This window comes from Ranitomeya variabilis, chromosome 8 (assembly GCF_051348905.1).
Source record: "Ranitomeya variabilis isolate aRanVar5 chromosome 8, aRanVar5.hap1, whole genome shotgun sequence".
Lineage (NCBI taxonomy): Eukaryota > Metazoa > Chordata > Amphibia > Anura > Dendrobatidae > Ranitomeya > Ranitomeya variabilis.
Window position 1 is genome coordinate 157,144,762 of NC_135239.1, and position 22,955 is coordinate 157,167,716.

A 22,955-nucleotide genomic window follows, 5' to 3' on the forward strand; every position below is an offset into this window, starting at 1 on the left:
CCCCAAGTGCTTCACAGAAGTTTATAACGCAGAGCCATGAAAATAAAAAATAATTTTTCTTTTCTCAAAAATGATTTTTTAGCCCACAATTTTTTATTTTCCCAAGGGTAACAGGAGAAATTGGACCCCAAAAGTTGTTGTCCAGTTTCTCCTGAGTACGCTGATACCCCATATGTGGGGGTAAACCACTGTTTTGGCACACGTCGGGGTTCGGAAGGAAAGTAGTGACGTTTTGAAATGCAGACTTTGATGGAATGCTCTGCGGGCATCAGGTTGCGTTTGCAGAGTCCCTGATGTGCCTAAACAGTAGGAACTCCCCACAAGTGACTCCATTTTGGAAACTAGACCCCCAAGGGAACTTATCTAGATGTCTGGTGAGCACTTTGCACCCCCAAGTGCTTCACAGAAGTTTATAACGCAGAGCCGTGAAAATAATAAATGTGTTTCCTTTCCTCAAAAATATTTTTTTAGCCCAGAATTTTTTATTTTTGCAAGAGTAACAGGAGAAATTGGACCCCAAAAGTTGTTGTCCAGTTTCTCCTGAGTACGCTGATACCCCATATGTGGGGGTAAACCACTGTTTGGGCACATGCCGGGGCTCGGAAGGGAAGTAGTGACGTTTTGGAATGTGTTATGACCCCAATGGCGAGGGTCTCAGAGGAACGTGGAAGTCTGCAGAATACAAAAATCCAGCTCATAGGGCAGTGGTAACTGGGTTGACCATATATCTACTCCTAACGCCAACACTAGAAGTAGCCGGGGATCATTCCTACGTTGATTCTAGATGACACGTGCCAGCCGGAGAATCTAGCTACCCCTAGTAGAGGAAAACAAAGACCTTTCTTGCCTCCAGAGAAGGGGACCCCAAAGCTGGATAGAAGCCCCCCACAAATAATGACGGTGAGGTAAGAGGAAATGACAAACACAGAAATGAACCAGGTTTAGCACAGAGAGGCCCGCTTACTGATAGCAGAATAAAGAAAGGTAACTTATATGGTCAACAAAAACCCTATCAAAATCCACACTGGAAATTCAAGAACCCCCGAACCGTCTAACGGTCCGGGGGGAGAACACCAGCCCCCTAGAGCTTCCAGCAAAGGTCAGGATATAGATTTGGAACAAGCTGGACAAAAATACAAAACCAAAACAAATAGCAAAAAGCAAAAGGCAGACTTAGCTGATATAACTGGAACCAGGATCAGTAGACAAGAGCACAGCAGACTAGCTCTGATAACTACGTTGCCAGGCATAGAACTGAAGGTCCAGGGAGCTTATATAGCAACACCCCTAACTAACGACCCAGGTGCGGATAAAAGGAATGACAGAAAAACCAGAGTCAAAAAACTAGTAACCACTAGAGGGAGCAAAAAGCAAATTCACAACAGTACCCCCCCCTTAGTGAGGGGTCACCGAACCCTCACCACGACCACCAGGGCGATCAGGATGAGCGGCATGAAAGGCACGAACTAAATCGGCCGCATGAACATCAGAGGCGACCACCCAGGAATTATCCTCCTGACCATAGCCCTTCCACTTGACCAGGTACTGAAGCCTCCGCCTGGAGAGGCGAGAATCCAAGATCTTCTCCACCACGTACTCCAACTCGCCCTCAACCAACACCGGAGCAGGAGGCTCAGCAGAAGGAACTACAGGCACAATGTACCGCCGCAACAAGGACCTATGAAATACATTGTGAATAGCAAACGACACAGGAAGATCCAGACGAAAAGATACAGGATTAAGGATTTCCAATATCTTGTAAGGCCCAATAAAACGAGGTTTAAATTTGGGAGAGGAGACCTTCATAGGAACAAAGCGGGAAGAAAGCCACACCAAATCCCCAACGCGTAGTCGGGGACCCACACCGCGGCGGCGGTTGGCAAAGCGCTGAGCCTTCTCCTGTGACAACTTCAAGTTGTCCACCACATGATTCCAGATCTGCTGCAACCTATCCACCACAGAATCCACCCCAGGACAGTCAGAAGGCTCCACATGACCCGAAGAAAAGCGAGGATGGAAACCAGAGTTGCAGAAAAAAGGCGAAACCAAGGTGGCGGAACTAGCCCGATTATTAAGGGCAAACTCAGCCAACGGCAAGAATGTCACCCAATCGTCCTGATCAGCAGAGACAAAACACCTCAAATAAGCCTCCAAAGTCTGATTGGTTCGCTCCGTCTGTCCATTAGTCTGAGGATGGAAAGCAGACGAAAACGACAAATCAATGCCCATCCTACTACAAAAGGATCGCCAGAACCTGGAAACGAACTGGGATCCTCTGTCTGACACAATATTCTCAGGGATGCCGTGCAAACGAACCACGTTCTGGAAAAACACAGGAACCAGATCGGAAGAGGAAGGCAGCTTAGGCAAAGGAACCAAATGGACCATCTTGGAGAAGCGATCACATATCACCCAGATAACGGACATGCCCTGAGATAGCGGAAGATCAGAAATGAAATCCATGGAGATATGTGTCCAAGGTCTCTTCGGGACAGGCAAGGGCAAGAGCAAACCGCTGGCACGAGAACAGCAAGGCTTAGCTCGAGCACAAGTCCCACAGGACTGCACAAATGACCGCACATCCCTTGACAAGGAAGGCCACCAAAAGGACCTGGCCACCAGATCTCTGGTGCCAAAAATTCCTGGGTGACCTGCCAACACCGATGAATGAACCTCGGAAATGACTCTGCTGGTCCACTTATCCGGGACAAACAGTCTGTCAGGTGGACAAGACTCAGGCCTATCAGCCTGAAATCTCTGCAACACACGTCGCAGATCCGGAGAAATAGCTGACAAGATAACTCCATCTTTAAGAATACCAACAGGATCAGCGACTCCAGGAGCATCAGGCACAAAGCTCCTAGAAAGAGCATCGGCCTTCACATTCTTTGAACCTGGTAAATACGAGACAACAAAATCAAAGCGGGAGAAAAACAATGACCAGCGGGCCTGTCTCGGATTAAGGCGTTTAGCAGACTCGAGATACATCAGATTTTTGTGATCAGTCAAGACCACCACACGATGCTTAGCACCCTCGAGCCAATGACGCCACTCCTCAAATGCCCATTTCATGGCCAACAACTCCCGATTGCCCACATCATAATTTCGCTCGGCAGGCGAAAATTTCCTAGAGAAAAAGGCACAAGGCTTCATAACAGAGCAACCAGGGCCTCTCTGCGACAAAACGGCCCCTGCCCCAATCTCCGAAGCATCCACCTCAACCTGAAAGGGAAGTGAGACGTCAGGCTGGCACAAAACAGGCGCCGAAGTAAACCGGCGTTTCAACTCCTGGAAAGCCTCCACGGCAGCAGGAGCCCAGTTAGCTACATCGGAGCCCTTCTTGGTCATATCCGTCAAAGGTTTCACAATGCTAGAAAAATTAGCGATAAAACGACGGTAGAAGTTAGCGAAGCCCAAGAACTTCTGAAGACTCTTAACTGACGAGGGCTGAGTCCAATCAAGAATAGCTCGGACCTTGACTGGGTCCATCTCCACAGCAGAAGGGGAAAAAATGAACCCCAAAAAGGGAACCTTCTGTACACCAAAGAGACACTTTGAGCCCTTGACAAACAAAGAATTTTCACGCAAAATTTTAAAGACCAACCTGACCTGCTCCACATGCGAATCCCAATTATCAGAAAAAACCAAAATATCATCCAGATAAACAATCAAAAATTTATCCAGATACTTCCGGAAAATGTCATGCATAAAGGACTGAAAAACTGAAGGCGCATTGGAGAGCCCAAAAGGCATCACCAAGTACTCAAAATGACCTTCGGGCGTATTGAATGCGGTTTTCCATTCATCACCTTGCTTAATGCGCACAAGGTTGTACGCACCACGAAGGTCTATCTTGGTGAACCACTTGGCACCCTTAATCCGGGCAAACAAGTCAGACAACAGCGGTAAAGGATACTGAAATTTGACAGTGATCTTATTTAAAAGCCGATAATCAATACAAGGTCTCAAAGATCCGTCCTTTTTTGCCACAAAAAAGAATCCCGCACCAAGAGGGGAAGAAGACGGACGAATATGTCCTTTTTCCAGAGACTCCTTGATATATGAACGCATAGCGGTATGTTCAGGTACCGACAGATTAAACAGTCTTCCCTTAGGAAATTTACTGCCTGGGATCAAATCTATAGCACAGTCACAGTCCCTATGAGGAGGCAGTGCACTGGACTCAGACTCACTGAAGACATCCTGATAATCAGACAAATACTCCGGAACTTCCGAAGGCGTAGAAGAAGCAATAGACACAGGCAGGGAATCCTCATGAATACCACGACAGCCCCAACTTGAGACTGACATAGCCTTCCAGTCCAGGACTGGATTATGGGTCTGTAACCATGGCAGCCCTAAAACGACCAAATCATGCATTTTATGTAAAACCAGGAAACGTATCACCTCGCGGTGTTCAGGAGTCATGCACATGGTAACCTGAGTCCAATACTGCGGTTTATTTGCTGCCAATGGTGTAGCATCAATACCCCTAAGAGGAATAGGATTTTCTAATGGTTCAAGAGTAAATCCACAGCACTTAGCAAATGAGAGATCCATGAGACTCAGGGCAGCACCTGAATCTACAAACGCCATGACAGGATAAGACGACAGTGAGCAAATCAAAGTTACAGACAGAATAAATTTAGGTTGCAAATTACCAACGGTGACAGGACTAACAACCTTAGCTATACGTTTAGAGCATGCTGAGATAACATGTGTAGAATCACCACAGTAGTAGCACAAGCCATTCCGGCGTCTATGAATTTTCCGCTCATTTCTAGTCAGGATTCTATCACATTGCATTAAATCAGGTGTCTGTTCAGACAACACCATGAGGGAATTTGCGGTTTTTCTATCACATTGCACCGAATTAGGTGTCTGTTCAGACAACACCATGAGGGAATTTGCGGTTTTGCGCTCCCGCAACCGCCGGTCAATTTGAATAGCCAGTGCCATAGTATCATTCAGACCTGTGGGAATGGGAAAACCCACCATAACATTCTTAATGGCTTCAGAAAGGCCATTTCTAAAATTAGCGGCCAGTGCACACTCGTTCCAATGTGTCAGCACGGACCATTTCCGAAATTTTTGGCAATACACTTCAGCCTCGTCCTGCCCCTGAGACATAGACAGCAAGGCCTTTTCTGCCTGAATCTCAAGATTGGGTTCCTCATAAAGTAAACCGAGCGCCAGAAAAAACGCATCAAGATCAGCCAATGCCGGATCTCCTGGCGCCAGCGAAAAAGCCCAATCCTGAGGGTCGCCCCGTAAGAACGAAATAACAATTTTTACTTGCTGAGCAGAATCTCCTGATGAACAGGGTCTCAGGGACAAAAACAATTTACAATTATTCACGAAATTCCTAAACTTAAACCTGTCTCCGGAAAACAGTTCAGGAATCGGTATTTTAGGTTCTGACCTAGGATTTCTGATAACATAGTCTTGTATGCCCTGCACACGAGTAGCCAGCTGGTCCACACTTGTAATCAAGGTCTGGACATTCATGTCTGCAGCAAGCATAGCCACTCTGAGGTAAAGGGGAAGGAGAAAAAAAAAACTCAGAATCTTCTTTCTTATAATCCCTCTTCTGCAATGCATTAAACATTTAATACTGGCCTGGCAAACTGTTATGACCCCAATGGCGAGGGTCTCAGAGGAACGTGGAAGTCTGCAGAATACAAAAATCCAGCTCATAGGGCAGTGGTAACTGGGTTGACCATATATCTACTCCTAACGCCAACACTAGAAGTAGCCGGGGATCATTCCTACGTTGATTCTAGATGACACGCGCCAGCCGGAGAATCTAGCTACCCCTAGTAGAGGAAAACAAAGACCTTTCTTGCCTCCAGAGAAGGGGACCCCAAAGCTGGATAGAAGCCCCCCACAAATAATGACGGTGAGGTAAGAGGAAATGACAAACACAGAAATGAACCAGGTTTAGCACAGAGAGGCCCGCTTACTGATAGCAGAATAAAGAAAGGTAACTTATATGGTCAACAAAAACCCTATCAAAATCCACACTGGAAATTCAAGAACCCCCGAACCGTCTAACGGTCCGGGGGGAGAACACCAGCCCCCTAGAGCTTCCAGCAAAGGTCAGGATATAGATTTGGAACAAGCTGGACAAAAATACAAAACCAAAACAAATAGCAAAAAGCAAAAGGCAGACTTAGCTGATATAACTGGAACCAGGATCAGTAGACAAGAGCACAGCAGACTAGCTCTGATAACTACGTTGCCAGGCATAGAACTGAAGGTCCAGGGAGCTTATATAGCAACACCCCTAACTAACGACCCAGGTGCGGATAAAAGGAATGACAGAAAAACCAGAGTCAAAAAACTAGTAACCACTAGAGGGAGCAAAAAGCAAATTCACAACAGGAATGCAGACTTTGATGGAATGGTCTGCGGGCATCATGTTACGTTTGCAGAGCCCCTGATATGCCTAAACAGTAGAAACCCCCCACAAGTGACCCCATTTTGGAAACTAGACCCCCCAAGGAACTTATCTAGATGTGTGGTGAGCACGTTCAACCCCCAAGTGCTTCACAGAAGTTTACAACGCAGAGCCGTGAAAATAAAAAATCATTTTTCTTTCCTCAAAAAAGATGTTTTAGCAAGCAATTTTTTATTTTCACAAGGGTAACAGGAGAAATTGGACCCCAATATTTGTTGCCCAGTTTGTTGTGAATACGCTGATACCCCATATGTGGGGGTAAACCACTGTTTGGGCACACGTCAGGGCTCGGAAGGGAAGTAGTGACATTTGAAATGCAGACTTTGATGGAATGGTCTGCGGGCGTCACATTGCATTTGCAGAGCCCCTGATGTGCCTAAACAGTAGAAACACCCCACAAGTGACCCCATTTTGGAAACTAGACCCCCGAAGGAACTTATCTAGATGTGTGGTGAGCACTTTCAACCCCCAAGTGCTTCACAGAAGTTTATAACGCAGAGCCGTGAAAATAAAAAATAATTGTTCTTTCCTCAAAAATTGTTTTAGCAAGTAATTTTTTATTTTTGCAAGGGTAACAGGAGAAATTGGACCCCAACAGTTGTTGCCCAGTTTGTCCTGAGTACACTGGTACCCCAAATGTGGGGGTAAACCACTGTTTGGGTGCACGTCGGGGCTTGGAAGGGCGGGAGCACCATTTGACTTTTTGAACGCAAGATTGGCTGGAATCAATGGTGGCGCCATGTTGCGTTTGGAGACCCCTGATGTGCCTAAACAGTGGAAACCCCTCAATTCTAACTTCAACACTAACCCCAACACACCCCTAATCCTAATCCCAACTGTAGCCATAACCCTAATCACAACCCTAACCCCAACACACCCCTAACCACAACCCTAACCGCAACACACCCGTAACCCTAATTCCAACCCTAATCCTAACCCTAATCCCAACCGTAACCCTAATCCCAACCCTAACCACAACTGTAACCCCAACACACCCCTAACCCTATCCGTAACCCTAACCACAAGCCTAATCTTAACCCTATTTCAAACCCTAGCCCTAATTCCAACCCTAACTCTAATTCCAACCCTAACCCTAAGGCTATGTGCCCACGTTGCGGATTCGTGTGAGATCTTTCCGCACGATTTTTGAAAAATCTGCAGGTAAAAGGGCACTGCGTTTTACCTGCGGATTTACAGCAGATTTCCAGTGTTTTTTTGTGCGGATTTCACCTGCGGATTCCTATTGAGGAACAGGTGTAAAACGCTGCGGAATCCGCACAAAGAATTGACATGCTGCGGAAAATACAATGCAGCGTTTCTGCACGGAATTTTCCGCACCATGGGCACAGCGGATTTGGTTTTCCTTAGGTGTACATGGTACTGTAAACCTGATGGAAAACTGCTTCGAATTCGCAGCGGCCAATCCGCTGCGGATCCGCGGCCAATCCGCGGCCAATCCGCTGCCAATCCGCTGCGGATCCGCGGCCAATCCGCTGCGGATCCGCTGCCGATCCGCTGCTGATCCACGGCCGATCCGCTGCCGATCCGCTGCCGATCCGCTGCGGATCCGCGGCCGATCCGCTGCCGATCCGCTGCCGATCCGCTGCGGATCCGCGGCCGATCCGCTCTGTGTGCACATGCCATAACCCTACCCCTAACCCTACCCGTAACCCTAACCCTACCCCTAGTTCTAACCCTAGTTCTAACCCTAACCCTAGTGGAAAAAGAAAAAAAAATATTTTCTTTATTTTATTATTGTCCCTACCTATGGGGGTGATAAAGGGGGGGGGTTTATTTATTATTTTTTAATTTTGATCGCTGTGTTAGAACCTGCCACAGCGATCAAAATGTACCTGTAATGAATCAGCCAGCCGGCTGATTCGGCGGGCGCACTGAGCATGCGCCCGCCATTTTGGAAGATGGCGGCGCCCAGCGAGGAGACGGACCGACACCGGGAGCCTAGGTAAGTATAAGGGGGGGGGAGATCGGGGCACGGGGGGGGCGTCGGAGCACCGGGGGGTGACATAGGAGCAGGGGGGGAGCGGGCAGGAGGACGGGGGAGCGGAGCACAGGACGGAGGGGACCGGACCCCATAACGGAGCACTGGGGGGGTGATCGGTGGGGTGGGGGGGGGTCACTTCAGGTTTTCCAGCCATGGCCGATGGTATTGCAGCATCGGCCATGGCTGGATTGTAATATTTCACCAGTTTTTTAGGTGAAATATTACAAATCGCTCTGATTGGCAGTTTCACTTTCAACAGCCAATCAGAGCGATCGTAGCCACGGGGGGGTGAAGCCACCCCCCCTGGGCTGAAGTACCACTCCCCCTCTCCCTGCAGATCGGGTAAAATAGGAGTTAACCCCTTCACCCGATCTGCAGGGACGCGATCATTCCATGACGCCGCATAGGCGTCATGGGTCGGGAAGGGGTTAACATCTGTCCTCTGCTGCCTAAGAAAAATGCAACGGCGGAAAACTTCTGAGCTCAGAGGGTGTGGAGGAGACCAGTCTGAGCTTATGTATATCCTCCATGGTGGTTTCTCAGTGCATGCTCCCTGCTAAGGTTTTTGTTGCTGGCAGTGAGCTGCCAATTACTGTTTTTGTGGATAGTGGTTCAGCCACAAATCTCATTGATGAGGGGTTTGCGCGCACAGCAGGTTTTAGGATTGAAAAACTGTCTTATCCTATCCGCGTGGTCACCATCAATGCTGCTCCTCTCTCTCAGGGGGAGATTACTGAATTTGTGGCTGAGGTGAAACTCCACATTGGAGTTCTACATTCTGAGAGGGTTACATGTTAGGTGCTCAGGAATCTTCCTGCTCAGGTGGTTTTGGGTTTTCCTTGGTTGTCTATGCACAACTCGGTAATTGACTGGAAAACTCAGGACATAATTCGGTGGAGCGAGTTCTGCCAGGAGAATTGCCTGGCCACATGTGTGGCTGCGGTGACTTCAAGTGTTCCGGAGTCACTTCAGGATTTTGTGGATGTGTTCTCTGAGAAGGGTTGTTCAGAGTTGCCGCCACATCGTCCTTATGACTGTTCTATCAGGTTTAAACCAGGGGCCAAATTACCTAAAGCAAGGATGTTTAACATATCCGGTCCGGAGAGACAAGCGTTAAAAGATTACATTGCGGAAAGCTTGAGCAAAGGGCACATCAGGCCGTCATCCTCGCCGGTGGCAGCAGGGTTCTTCTTTGTGAAGAAGAAAGATGGCGGATTACGCCCGTGTTTGGATTTCAGGGAGTTGAACCGGATTACAGTTCGTGATCCATACCCTATGCCTCTGATACCAGATTTGTTCAACCAGGTGGCAGGTGCTAAGTGGTTCACCAAGCTTGACCTCAGGGGGGCGTACAACCTCATAAGAGTCCGTCAAGGTGATGAGTGGAAGACGGCTTTTAATACCCCTGAGGGTCATTTTGAAAATTTGGTGATGCCGTTTGGATTGACTAACGCACCTGCAGTGTTCCAACATTTCATCAATGATGTGTTCTCGCATGTTTTGGGGAAATTCGTTATCGTGTACCTAGATGACATTCTCATATATTCTTGCGACCGTGAGGCTCATTTAGATCATGTCAGGCAGGTGTTACAGCTTCTCAGAGAGAATAAGCTGTATGCTACACTTGAGAAATGTGTATTTTCTGTTCAAGAGTTGCCTTTCTTGGGTTATATTGTGTCTGCTTCTGGTTTTAAAATGGACGCCGCTAAGGTGCAGGCGGTGCTGCATTGGGAACGTCCTGATATCCTGAAAGAACTTCAGCGGTTCCTTGGGTTTTCTAACTACTATAGGAAATTTATCAAGGATTTTTCCATCATTGCTAAACCGCTAACTGACATGACTAAAAAGGGTATCAATTTCTCTGTTTGGCCTGAGGCTGCTGTGCGCGCATTTGAATTTCTTAAGAACAGTTTTGTTTCAGCCCACATTCTTGTGCAGCCAGACGTATCTAAACCATTTGTTGTGGAAGTCGATGCGTCTGAGGTTGGTGTGGGGGCGGTACTATCTCAAGGCTCATCTTTGAGTAGTTTACGTCCATGCGCCTATTTCTCCAAGAAACTGTCGTCCGCCGAACGTAACTACGATATCGGCAACAGGGAGTTGTTGGCAATTAAGTTGGCCTTTGAGGAATGGCGACACTTCATGGAGGGGTCGGTCCATCAGGTAACTGTTATTACCGATCATAAGAATCTGCTGTATTTGGAGTCAGCCAAGCGTCTGTCCCCCAGGCAGGCTCGCTGGGCATTGTTTTTCACGCGGTTCAATTTTGTGGTCACTTACAGACCGGGGTCTAAAAACACTAAGGCGGATGCTCTGTCCAGGTGTTTTCCAGGGGGAGAACCTTGGGAGGATCCAGTACCTATCCTCCAAAAGGGTGTTGTGGTTTCGGCTCTCATTACCGAGGTTGAGGCTGAGATTGCCGAGGCTCAGGAGGAGGTACCATCTGAGCTTCCTGTCAACAAATCTTTTGTTCTGCTTCATCTCTGCCCAAAGGTTTTGGCGGAGCATCATGATGCCGTCCTGGCTGGTCACCCAGGGGTTAGAGGTACCTTGGAGTTGGTGTCACGTCGGTTTTGGTGGTCCAAGATCCGACAGGACGTGGTCTCATACGTGGCAGCTTGTACCACGTGCGCTAGGGCTAAGACGCCTCGCTCCCGTCCTGTTGGCACACTACTTCCTCTTGAGGTACCTAGTAAGCCATGGACGGAAATCTCCATGGATTTCATCACTGATTTGCCCTCATCAGCTGGAAACACGGTCATCTTGGTGATTGTTGATCGTTTTTCTAAAATGTCGCACTTTGTGTCTTTGCCTGCGTTGCCTAACGCTAAGACTCTGGCTCAGGTATTTGTGCAGGAGGTGGTCAGACTTCATGGGGTTCCGTCTGACATCGTGTCTGATAGGGGGTCTCAGTTTGTGGCAAAATTTTGGAGAGCGTTTTGCTCACGGCTGGGAATCAAGTTATCTCATTCTTCGGCGTTTCATCCTCAGTCAATTGGTCAGACTGAGCGTATGAACCAAAATTTGGAACAGTACTTACGCTGCTTTGTCTCGGATAACCAGGCGGAGTGGTCTACCTTTCTTCCGTTGGCTGAGTTTGCCATTAATAATCACCGCCAGGAGTCATCTGGGGAGTCTCCGTTTTTTTGTGTTCACGGGCTACATCCTCAATTTTGTACCTTGAGTCAGAGGGGCTCTTCCGGCGTTCCGGAGGAGGACCAGTTAGGAACACAATTGTCTTCAGTCTGGAGGAGAGTTAAACAGCGCCTGTTGAGTGTGGTTGCTAGGTACAAACGTGTGGCTGACAGTAGGCGTGTGCCAGGTCCGGACCTGAGTGTGGATGACTGGGTGTGGTTATCCACAAAAAACATAAGACTCAAGATACCGTCCCTTAAATTGGGTCCACGGTTTATTGGTCCATTTAGGGTCACCGCCGTCATTAACCCAGTTGCGTACCAATTGGAGCTCCCTACCGTGTATAAGATACACAACGTGTTCCACAGGTCTCTTCTAAAGAAGGTGGTGGGTTCTGTGGACGCGGCGCCTATGCCACCTCCAGTCTTGGTGGATGGTAATTTGGAGTTTGAAGTCTCCAAGGTGGTTGACTCTCGTGTAGTGCGTCGCACTTTACAGTACTTGGTACACTGGCGTGGTTATGGGCCTGAGGAGAGGTCCTGGGTACCAGCCTCGGACGTTCATGCTGACCGGCTGGTCAGGTTGTTTCACCGCCGTCATCCGGACAAGCCGGGTCCTATAAGCCGTGAGGGCCCTGGGGTCCCTTGTAGAAGGCGGGGTACTGTCATGTCGGACGCTGTTCAGACCAGGTCATCCGACAGACAGCGGTAATTCTGCTTTTGACCACTATTTACTCATTGGCGTCTGCTAGATTTTGTCTAGCTGTTCCGGGGTTAATTTACCTGATTCTCGGATTGGAAGCTGGGCCATTTCCATGGCCTTTAAATAGCTCTCCTGATCATTGGGCGTCGCCGATTATAGCTTCTGTCTTGCGTTGTTATCTCGGTCTGGAGTGGAGAGCTGGTGGTTGGAGATTAGTTGCTGGTGGTGTATATTCCTTCGTCTTATTTACTCCTTCCTATATTTGTGTTTATTTTGCCCTGCACATTTATAGTGTATTCCTGAGTGTCTGCGGCGTGGTGTATATTTTCCTTTATCCTTGTCTGTGCTATCTGTGGGTATTTAAGTATTACCTCTTCACTGGGTGGTGGGTGGAGGTTTCAGCCTAGGGCTGAGCTCAGGAGTTAGGGTGAGGTTCGAGGCCTGAACATGCACACCATCAGTGTAAACTTCAGGTAGAGGGTCAGTCAGGATTTCCCTAGTCTTAGGGAAATTGCAGGAGCCCGGGTTATTAGCTCTCGCTCACCAAGTCTCTCCCTGACAACATGTTAGGGCAGGTTAGGTTAGGCTATGGGTTGAATTAGATTTAGACTTAAAGTCTTCCTTCAACCTTAATAACTATGTAACTATGTAACTATATACTAAGGGACTGCGCTGCACATAAGTACACTATATACTAAGGGACTGTGCTATACATAAGTGAGTACACTTTATACTAAGAGACTGTGCTATACATAATAAGTGAGTACACTATATACTAAGGGACTGTGCTGTACATAATAATTGAGTGAACTATATACTAAGGAACTGTGCCATACATAATAAGTGAGTACATTATATACTAAGGGACTGTTCTATTCATAATAAGGCTACATTCCTGTATCCGTGTGCAGTGTCGGTGTGCTGCGCGCTTTTACAGAGGCATTGACGCTATCCTATTTTGAACCTTAAAATCAGATCAAATCCGAACATTCTCTGACCCTCACGGATCACATTTTCAGATCCGTGATTTTCACAGATGTGTGAATGGACCTATAAAACTTTACAAGTCCATGTGCCTTCTGATAAAAAAATCTGGTATCACACAGACATAGCACACAAATGTGAGAATGTAGAATAAGGGATTTTACAGATAACATTATCACTCAAAATCACACAGTGCAGATACAGAATAATATTTAGGATACCGTCTCACATAACGATTTACCAACGATCACGACCAGCGATACGACCTGGCCGTGATCGTTGGTAAGTGGTTGTGTGGTCGCTGGGGAGCTGTCACACAGTCAGCTCTCCAGTGACCAACGATGCCGAAGGCCCCGGGTAACCAGGGTAAACATCGGGTTACTAAGCGCAGGGCCGCGCTTAGTAACCCGATGTTTACCGTGGTTACCAGCGAAAAAGTAAAAAACAAACAAACCGTACATACTCACATTCCGGTGTCTGTCCCCCGGCGTTCTGCTTCTCTCCACAGTGTCTGTGCCAGCCGGAAAGCACAGCGGTGACATCACCGCTGTGCTTGCTTTCCGGCCGGCCGGCGCTCACAGTGCAGAGAAGCAGAACGCCGGGGGACAGACACCGGAATGTAAGTATGTACTGTTTGTTTTTTTTTACTTTTACGCTGGTAACCACGGTAAACATCGGGTTACTAAGCGCGGCCCTGCGCTTAGTAACCCGATGTTTACCCTGGTTACAAGCGAACGCATCGCTGGATCGCTGTCACACACAACGATCCAGCGATGACAGCGGGAGATCCAGCGACGAAAGAAAGTTCCAAACGATCTGCTACGACGTACGATTCTCAGCAGGGTCCCTGATCGCTGCTGCGTGTCAGACACTGCGATATCGTATGGATATCGCTGGAACGTCACGGATCGTACCGTCGTAGCGACCAAAGTGCCACTGTGAGACAGTACCCTTACATCCAGGCACTTACCGCTGACATCTCATCTGATTAGAGTAATTTTCTGCTGTTTCTTCTCCATGTGGTCAGACCTTCATGTCAACATCTCCCAGCCACGACTCGTCTTGTAATGATGATCATCACAGCTCTGAAAATAACAAGGTCACATACATTGTATACATACGTGTCTCCCCCGTCAATACAGATATGTACGCCACCATTAATATATTACTAGCCACTAGTGTTGAGCATTCCGATACCGCAAGTATCGGGTATCGGCCGATACTTGCGGGTATCGGAATTCCGATACCGAGATCCGATACTTTTGTGGTATCGGGTATCGGTATCGAAACAACATTAATGTGTAAAATACAACATTAATGTGTAAAATAAAGAATTAAAATAAAAAATATTGCTATACTCACCTCTCCGACGCAGCCTGGACCTCACCGAGGGAACCGGCAGCGTTCTTTGCTTAAAATGCGCGCTTTTCCTTCCTTCCGTGACGTCACGGCTTCTGATTGGTCGCGTGCCGCCCATGTGGCTGCGACGCGACCAATCACAGCAAGCTGTGATGTAATTTTCAGGTCCTTCTAGGCATTCAGTATTTTAAAATTACGTTCCGGCTTTGTGATTGGTTGCGTCGCGGTCACATGGGCGACGCGACCAATCACAAGCCGTGACGTCACGGGAGGCAGGAAACGCGCGCATTTTTAAAATTACGTCACGGCTTGTGATTGGTTGCGTGCCGCCCATGTGACCGCGACGCGACCAATCACAGCAAGCCGTGACGTAATTTCAGGTCCTGAATGCAGAAATAGGCATCAGGACCTGAAATTACGTCACGGCTTGCTGTGATTGGTCGCGTCGCGGTCACATGGGCGGCACGCAATCAATCACAAGCCGTGACGTAATTTTAAAAATGCGCGCGTCTCCTGCCTCCCGTGACGTCACGGCTTGTGATTGGTCGCGTCGCCCATGTGACCGCGACGCGTCGCGACCAATGACAAAGCCGGAACGTAATTTTAAAATACTGAATGCCTAGAAGGACCTGAAAATTACGTCACGGCTTGCTGTGATTGGTTGCGTCGCGGCCACATGGGCGGCACGCGACCAATCAGAAACCGTGACGTCACGGAAGGAAGGAAAAGCGCGCATTTTAAGCAAAGAACGCTGCCGGTTCCCTCGGTGAGGTCCAGGCTGCGTCGGAGAGGTGAGTATAGCAATATTTTTTATTTTAATTCTTTATTTTACACATTAATATGGTTCCCAGGGCCTGAAGGAGAGTTTCCTCTCCTTCAGACCCTGGGAACCATCAGGGATACCGTCCGATACTTGAGTCCCATTGACTTGTATTGGTATCGGGTATCGGTATCGGATTAGATCCGATACTTTGCCGGTATCGGCCGATACTTTCCGATACCGATACTTTCAAGTATCGGAGGGTATCGCTCAACACTACTAGCCACACATCAATCAAAATATAAAGTCATAAGTAGCACTGTGCCCCCTATTAACTATAATCTCCACCTCCCAATAAATATAAATTATTCAGTTTCTGTGACTCTCCCCTATTAACTGTAAGGCTAAGTGCACACGTTACATTTTTGTTGCGGAAAATATGCAAAATTTGACAGTACAAACAAAGTGAATAAGATCCCTGAAGTCACTGCTTATTTTTTCCTTGCAGATTAAAAGCTGTATAATGTAAATTCTTGCAGCGTATTTCACCCATAATAATGAGGGGGACAAATACGCAACAAAAGCATGTACAGTAAATAATGTGCAAAAAAATGTATTTTACTCAGCTCTCTTCCTGCCAATACATTAGGATATGCGCTGTGTGTGCACATAGCCTTAGTCTCTGTTCTGTGCCCCACCCCATTCATTATAAGTCCTTCAAAGCGTCAAAAAGAATTCGGGGGTGGGAGAAGACATTATCAGGTACTTAACATTCTCTGTCTCCTCCCAAATAGTTCCAAGTCCCTGATAGCATCTTCTCCTATCTTACAATTCATGACAATGTGTCCTATGCACATTACCACCTCCTCTCTAAGTCTCCTCCACATCCCATCATTGTCCTCTATCACACATCCCATCACATCCCATCATTGTCCTCTCCTCCACATCCATCATTGTCCTTTCCTCCACATCCATCACTGTCCTCTCCTTCACATCCATCACTGTCCTCTCCTCCACATCCTATCATTGTCCTCTTCTCCACATCCATCATTGTCCTCTCCTCCACATCCATCAGTGTCCTCTTCTTCACATCCATCACTAGCCTCTCCTCCACATCCTTTCATTGTCCTCTCCTCCACATCCCATCATTGCCCTCTTCCACACATCCCATCATAGCCCTCTCCCACATCGCATCATTGTCCTCTCCCACACATCCCATCATTGTCCTCTCCCACACATCCCATCATTGTCCTCTCCCACACATCCCATCATTGTCCTCTCCCACACATCCCATCATTGTCCTCTCCCACACCTCCCATCATTGTCCTCTCCCACACATCCCATCATTGTCCTCTTCCCAGTGCATTAACCCCCCCCCCAAAAAAAAACCCACACACTTGCCTCTCCGTCCATTCCCCCTAGACATTGCGGCTTCTTTCTCCGTCGCTGGCGACTTTCTCTCTGAGACAGGCTCGCGCTTCCTGCTGACATCATAAAATCATGTTCGCCTGTGTCAGAGAGAAAGTGCCGGGGAGGAGCAGAGGACAGATTCCTGCAGCTCCGCCGCCATTTCTTCTGTAGGCAGTGGAGCTGTAGGGATTGCTTTTTACCCACCACATATGATGAGGGCAATCTGTCCATGGGTCACCAGAGGCCTCAGGCTCTGAGCAACAGGTTAGATTGCCCTCAGACTGCACTGGCCTCCTTCTGCTCCTGCTGTATGTCCGCCCCTGGTCCAGAAACCTGCTAATAAAAAGGTGAGAAATCCACCCTCCTAGCAGTTTTAAGACCAGATTCACACACACTAACATCACTTCTGGCCATGATTTATTTGTTATGTATAATTGTACATAGTTTTAAAGTTTTAACTTTGTTTAAGCCATTGCTCACGCTAGTCTTGATGGGGGGGAGGAATTTAGATGCTCCTGATTTATTAAGAGGTGTGCAAACCTCTTAATGATTCAGGACCGTGGGACAAGTGGGGTGCTCCTCACCACAAATTCTACTTCAGTCCCTGCCGGAGTAAGAGTTGTGGCATTGCGACTGCTGTCGCCCATCACGACTTTGATGATCAGAGGTCAGCACACCCCCTCCCAGGCCCACCACTGACAGAGTTGGGTGAAATTGGCTTGAGAACAGCAACAAGTTACAAAATTTTAGTGTGGCCCCAAGTTGAGCCAAAATGCTGCAATTTTTCAAAGCTTTTTAAGACAGATTTCTGCTGCAAAAGCTTTGAAGAACTGGGCTGGACCATGGGGTATATTGTTAGAAAGTGTGGAGCAGCAGAAGAATCATTCTGGTGTACAAAGCAGATAAGATCTGTTCACATGGTGGGATTGTTAATAATATAAGGTTACTTGTATTCTAGCTAGAATCCGACACCCAACTTCACACAGGCTGCATCATCAAATGGTCAGTCTAATTTTAGACTGTAAACCATAATTTTATACACTGGGCATACGTGTTCACTATATGGTTCTGAAGGTAAGGTCAAGTATACAGGCCTAAAAAAACAAAACAATGTTACTTTTCCTGAATAGGATTTACATTGAAGACAGTCAGGTGATGTTTGAGCGCCACCTAGTGTCTCTATGGCACTGTTACTTAAAAAGCCATTTTTTTTTTTTAAGGAAAGCTTTGTTGCACAGACTTCTGCACTTGGCGGCCCTATTGTGTGATTTTGTGCAGTTGTAATGGCAACGCATGGACACTAAGAATTAACAATAATTTGTATTGACAGTCAGTGTCACCCTCCATGTATAAATACGCTGTTTAACCCCTTCCCTACATTAGATGTAATAGTACATTTGGGCAGATGCCAGCTGTAATTTATAGCTGGAACCTGCTTGTATCTATAGGAGTTGCTGTGCACTTCGATCACTGTAGTTTCAGCATTTAAAATGCCACTATCAAGTTGGAACACCCGCCAGGGCTGTGGCGTACTCGGAACTGGGCAGGTTCTTAAAGGGGTGGTCACGTTGGCAGTCCGTGGCCCTGGGCGACCAATAAAAGGGGATGTGAATGGGGAATAAAGTTTATGAAAGTAATTTGTTCATGACACCACCTGTGGTATTCGGTCAGGGATTACCAATGCTGCTTAAAGGGGTCCACTGCGGGGTGATGTTATTGCAGCAATAATGGTGTGGCTTCCCACAGGTGAAGCTTAGTCCCCAGGGTTCCCAATGTAGTAGGCAAAGATGGTAGATGGTGTAGTGCCAGAAAGAATCAGAGGACACAAAGTTGCAGTCTCTTTACCTTTTACTGGTATAATGCAGCCTCAGTCCAGGGTATGAATCACAGGTGATGGTGAGGTCCGGCCAGCCTGGAAGCGATTCAGAATCCCCCTAGCCTGGTGGGATTGGAAGCCTTCCTTGCTGTGCTGTGTTGTAGTCCCTTGCTGCCTAAGGTTTCACACAAGGTCCCCACTTTCTCTCTGTCCCTTTAGGTAGGACACTACCCACATGGCAGGCAACTCGAGCATTTTTACAGGTGTCTCTGGTTGCGACTCCGAGCTCTATGTGCTTCTGTGCCTTTGGGTGTTAATGGTGGACAAGCGACTTGAAATCTTCTGCCCGCCAGTTTCTGCTGTGGGGCATACAGTTACCCCCACAACCTCAGTCTTCCAGCCACCAGTTTCTTGTGCTTCAGCGTGGAGGGAGCTCAGTCGCAGCTCCCCTCCAGCTTTTCACTTCTCCTTTGCTCCTTCCTCCTTACACAGACTGTTCTGCTCTCTATTCTCTTTCCAGGAGCTGCAGAACCATGTGTCTGCACGGCCCCAGCTTTCCACTCCTCACTGACAGACTAACTCCTCCTCCAGCCAGAATATATATAGGGAAGCCACCCACAAACTGGATTGGAGCTCCCCCTGTTCTGGCCTGGAGTCAGAACAGTGTTGTATGTTTGTGTTACCTGTTAAAGGGATCTTTCCTCGCTTCCAGGCAAGGCATCACCCTCCCCGTGAGGAAGGCAATACCACTGTGGCAACGGAACTCCTGGGGTGTCACAAATCTATAACAGCATGATCACTCATGCACCTGGTCATCACTTTCCACTTTGACACTTACCTTGAGAAAGACACTATGGTGGTCGATACACGTGGGTCTATGTCTCCTTTACAGCCAGTGCCATACATAAGGGTTTGAATATTATCATTTAAACTCATTCATGGAATTTTTCCCAGGATATGCCTTATATTGCCTTTTTGTGACCTCCTTTTTTTGCTTGAATCTACTTTTGGTCATTTTTATCTTATTGTGCTGACAGCATATATTTTAATCATTTGGCTTTACCTGTTGGTCATGTATATATATCTACTTTCTATGTGATCATGACACAATAAATGTACAATCAGCATCTATGATTGGGATCATGTATGGATAATCTTATTTATGTATGAATTTTTGATTATTGATTGTGTCATTGTTGTTATCAGGCTGTTAGGGGCATTTATTATTGAGTATATATATATATATATATATATATATATATATATATATAGGATCAATTTGGGCAATCCATTGCTTGGATGCTTTTTAAGTGTTTTTAACTTTTTTTGTTAGCTCTCTAAATAAAATTTGTTAATATTAGGTGATCCCTTGTTTGTGTGTATATATTCTATTTCGCTCTATGTACAGTACAGACCAAAAGTTTGGACACAACTTCTCATTTAAAGATTTTTTTGTATTTTCATGACTATGAAAATTGTACATTCACATTGAGGGCATCAAAACTATCAAAACTATGAATTAACACGTGTGGAATTATATACTTAACAAAAAAAGTGTGAAACAACTGAAATTATGTCTTATATTCTAGGTTCTTCAAAGTAGCCACCTTTTGCTTTGATGACTGCTTTGCTTACTCTTGGCATTCTCTTGATGAGCTTCAAGAGGTGGTCACCGGGAATGGTTTTCACTTCACAGGTGTGCCCTGTCAGGTTTAGTAAGTGGGATTTCTTGCCTTATAAATGGGGTTGGGACCATCAGTTGTGTTGTGCAGAAGTCTGGTGGATACACAGCTGATAGTCCTACTGAATAGACTGTTAGCTGCTTTTTTCTTGCCATAATACAAATTCTAAGTAAAGAAAAAAGAGTGGCCATCATTACTTTAACCCCTTAAGCCCCAAGGGTGGTTTGCACGTTAATGACGGGCCAATTTTTACAATTCTGACCACTGTCCCTTTATGAGGTTATAACTCTGGAACGCTTCAATGGATCCTGATGATTCTGACAATGTTTTCTCGTGACATATTGTACTTCATGATAGTGGTAAAAATTTTTCGATAAAACTTGCGTTTATTTGTGAAAAAAATGGAAATTTGGTGAAAATGTTGAAAATTTTGCAATTTTCCAACTTTGAATTTTTATGCCCTTAAATCACAGAGATATGTCACACAAAATACTTAATAAGTATCATTTCCCACATGTCTACTTTACATCAGCACAATTTTGGAACCAACATTCTTTTTTTGTTAGGGAGTTATAAGGGTTAAAAGTTGACCAGCAATTTCTCATTTTTACAATACCATTTTTTTTAGGGACCGCATCTCATTTGAAGTAATTTTTAGGGGTCTATATGATAGAAAATAACTAAGTGTGACACCATTCTAAAAACTGCACCCCTCAAGGTGCTCAAAACCACATTCAAGAAGTTTATTAACCCTTCAGGTGTTTCACAGGAATTTTTGGAATGTTTAAATAAAAATAAACATTTAACTTTTTTTCACATAAAATTTACTTCAGCTCCAATTTGTTTTATTTTACCAAGGGTAACAGGAGAAAATGGACCCCAAAAGTTGTTGTACAATTTGTCCTGAGTACCCCGATACCCCATATGTGGGGGTAAACCACTGTTTGAGCGCATGGGAGAGCTCAGAAGGGAAGGAGCGCTATTTGACTTTTCAATGCAAAATTGACTGGAATTGAGATGGGATGCCATGTTGCGTTTGGAGAGCCCCTGATGTGCTTAAACATTGAAACCCCCCACAAGTGACACCATTTTGGAAAGTAGACCCCCTAAGGAACTTATCTAAATGTATGGTGACCACTTTGACCCACCAAGTGCTTCACAGAAGTTTATAATGCAGAGTCGTAAAAATAAAAAATCATATTTTTTCACAAAAGTGATCTTTTTGCCCCCAATTTTTTATTTTCCCAAGGGTAGAGAAGAAATTGGACCCCAAAAGATGTTGTGCAATTTGTCCTGAGTACGCTAATACCCCATATGTGGGGGTAAACCACTGTTTGGGCGCATGGCAGAGCTCGGAAGGGAAGGAGCGCCGTTTGACTTTTCAATGCAAAATTGACTGGAATTGAGATGGGATGCCATGTTGCGTTTGGAGAGCCACAGATGTGCCTAAACATTGAAACCCCCCCAAAGAGACACAATTTTGGAAAGTAGACCCCCTAAGGAACTTATCTAGATGTGTTTTGAGAGCTTTGAACCCCCAAGTGTTTCACTGCAGTTTATAACGCAGAGCCGTGAAAATAAAAATTATTTTTGTTCCCACAAAAATTATATTTTAGCCCCCAGTTTTGTATTTTCCCAAGGGTAACAGGAGAAATTGGACCCCAAAAGTTGTTGTCCAATTTGTCCTGAGTACGCTGATACCCCATATGTGGGGGGGGGACCACCGTTTGGGGGAATGGCAGAGCTCGGAAGGGAAGGAGTGCCATTTGGAATGCAGACTTAGATGGATTGGTCTGCAGGCATCACGTTGCATTTGCAGAGCCCCTGATGTAACTAAACAGTAGAAACCCACAACAATGGACCCCATATTAGAAACTAGACCCCCAAGGAACTTATCTAGATGTGTTGTGAGGACTTTGAACCCCCAAGTGTTTCACTAAAGTTTATAACGCAGAGCCGTGAAAATAAAAAATCATTTTTTTCCCCACAAAAATGGTTTTTTAGCCCCCGAAATTTTTATTTTTCCAAGGGTAACAAGAGAATTTGGACCCCAAAAGTTATTTTCAAATTTGTCCTGAGTATGCTGATACCCCATATGTTGGAGTAAACCCCTGTTTGGGCGCTCGGAAGGGAAGGAGCACTGTTTTACTTTTTCAACGCAGAATTGGCTGGAATTGAGATCGGATGCCATGTCGCGTTTGGAGAGCCCCTGATGTGTCTAAACAGTGCAAACTCCCAATTCTAACTGAAACAATAACCCTAGCCCCAACCCTAGCCCTAACCCTAGCCCTAACCCTAGTCTAACCCTAGCCCTAACCCTAGTCTTAACCCTAGCTCTAACCCTAGCCCTAACCCTAGTCCTAACCCTAGCCCTAACCCTAGCCTTAACCCTACCCCTAATCCTAACCCAACCCCTAACCTAACCCTAGCCCTAACCCTAATGGGAAAATGGAATTAAATACATTTTTTTAAATTTTATAATTTTTCCCTAACTAAGGGGGTGATGAAGGGGGGTTTGATTTACTATTTATACCATTTTTTTTGCGGATTTTTATGATTGACAGCCGTCACACACTAAAAGACGCTTTGTATTGCAAAAAATATTTTTTGCGTCTCCACATTTTGAGAGCTATAATTTTTCCATA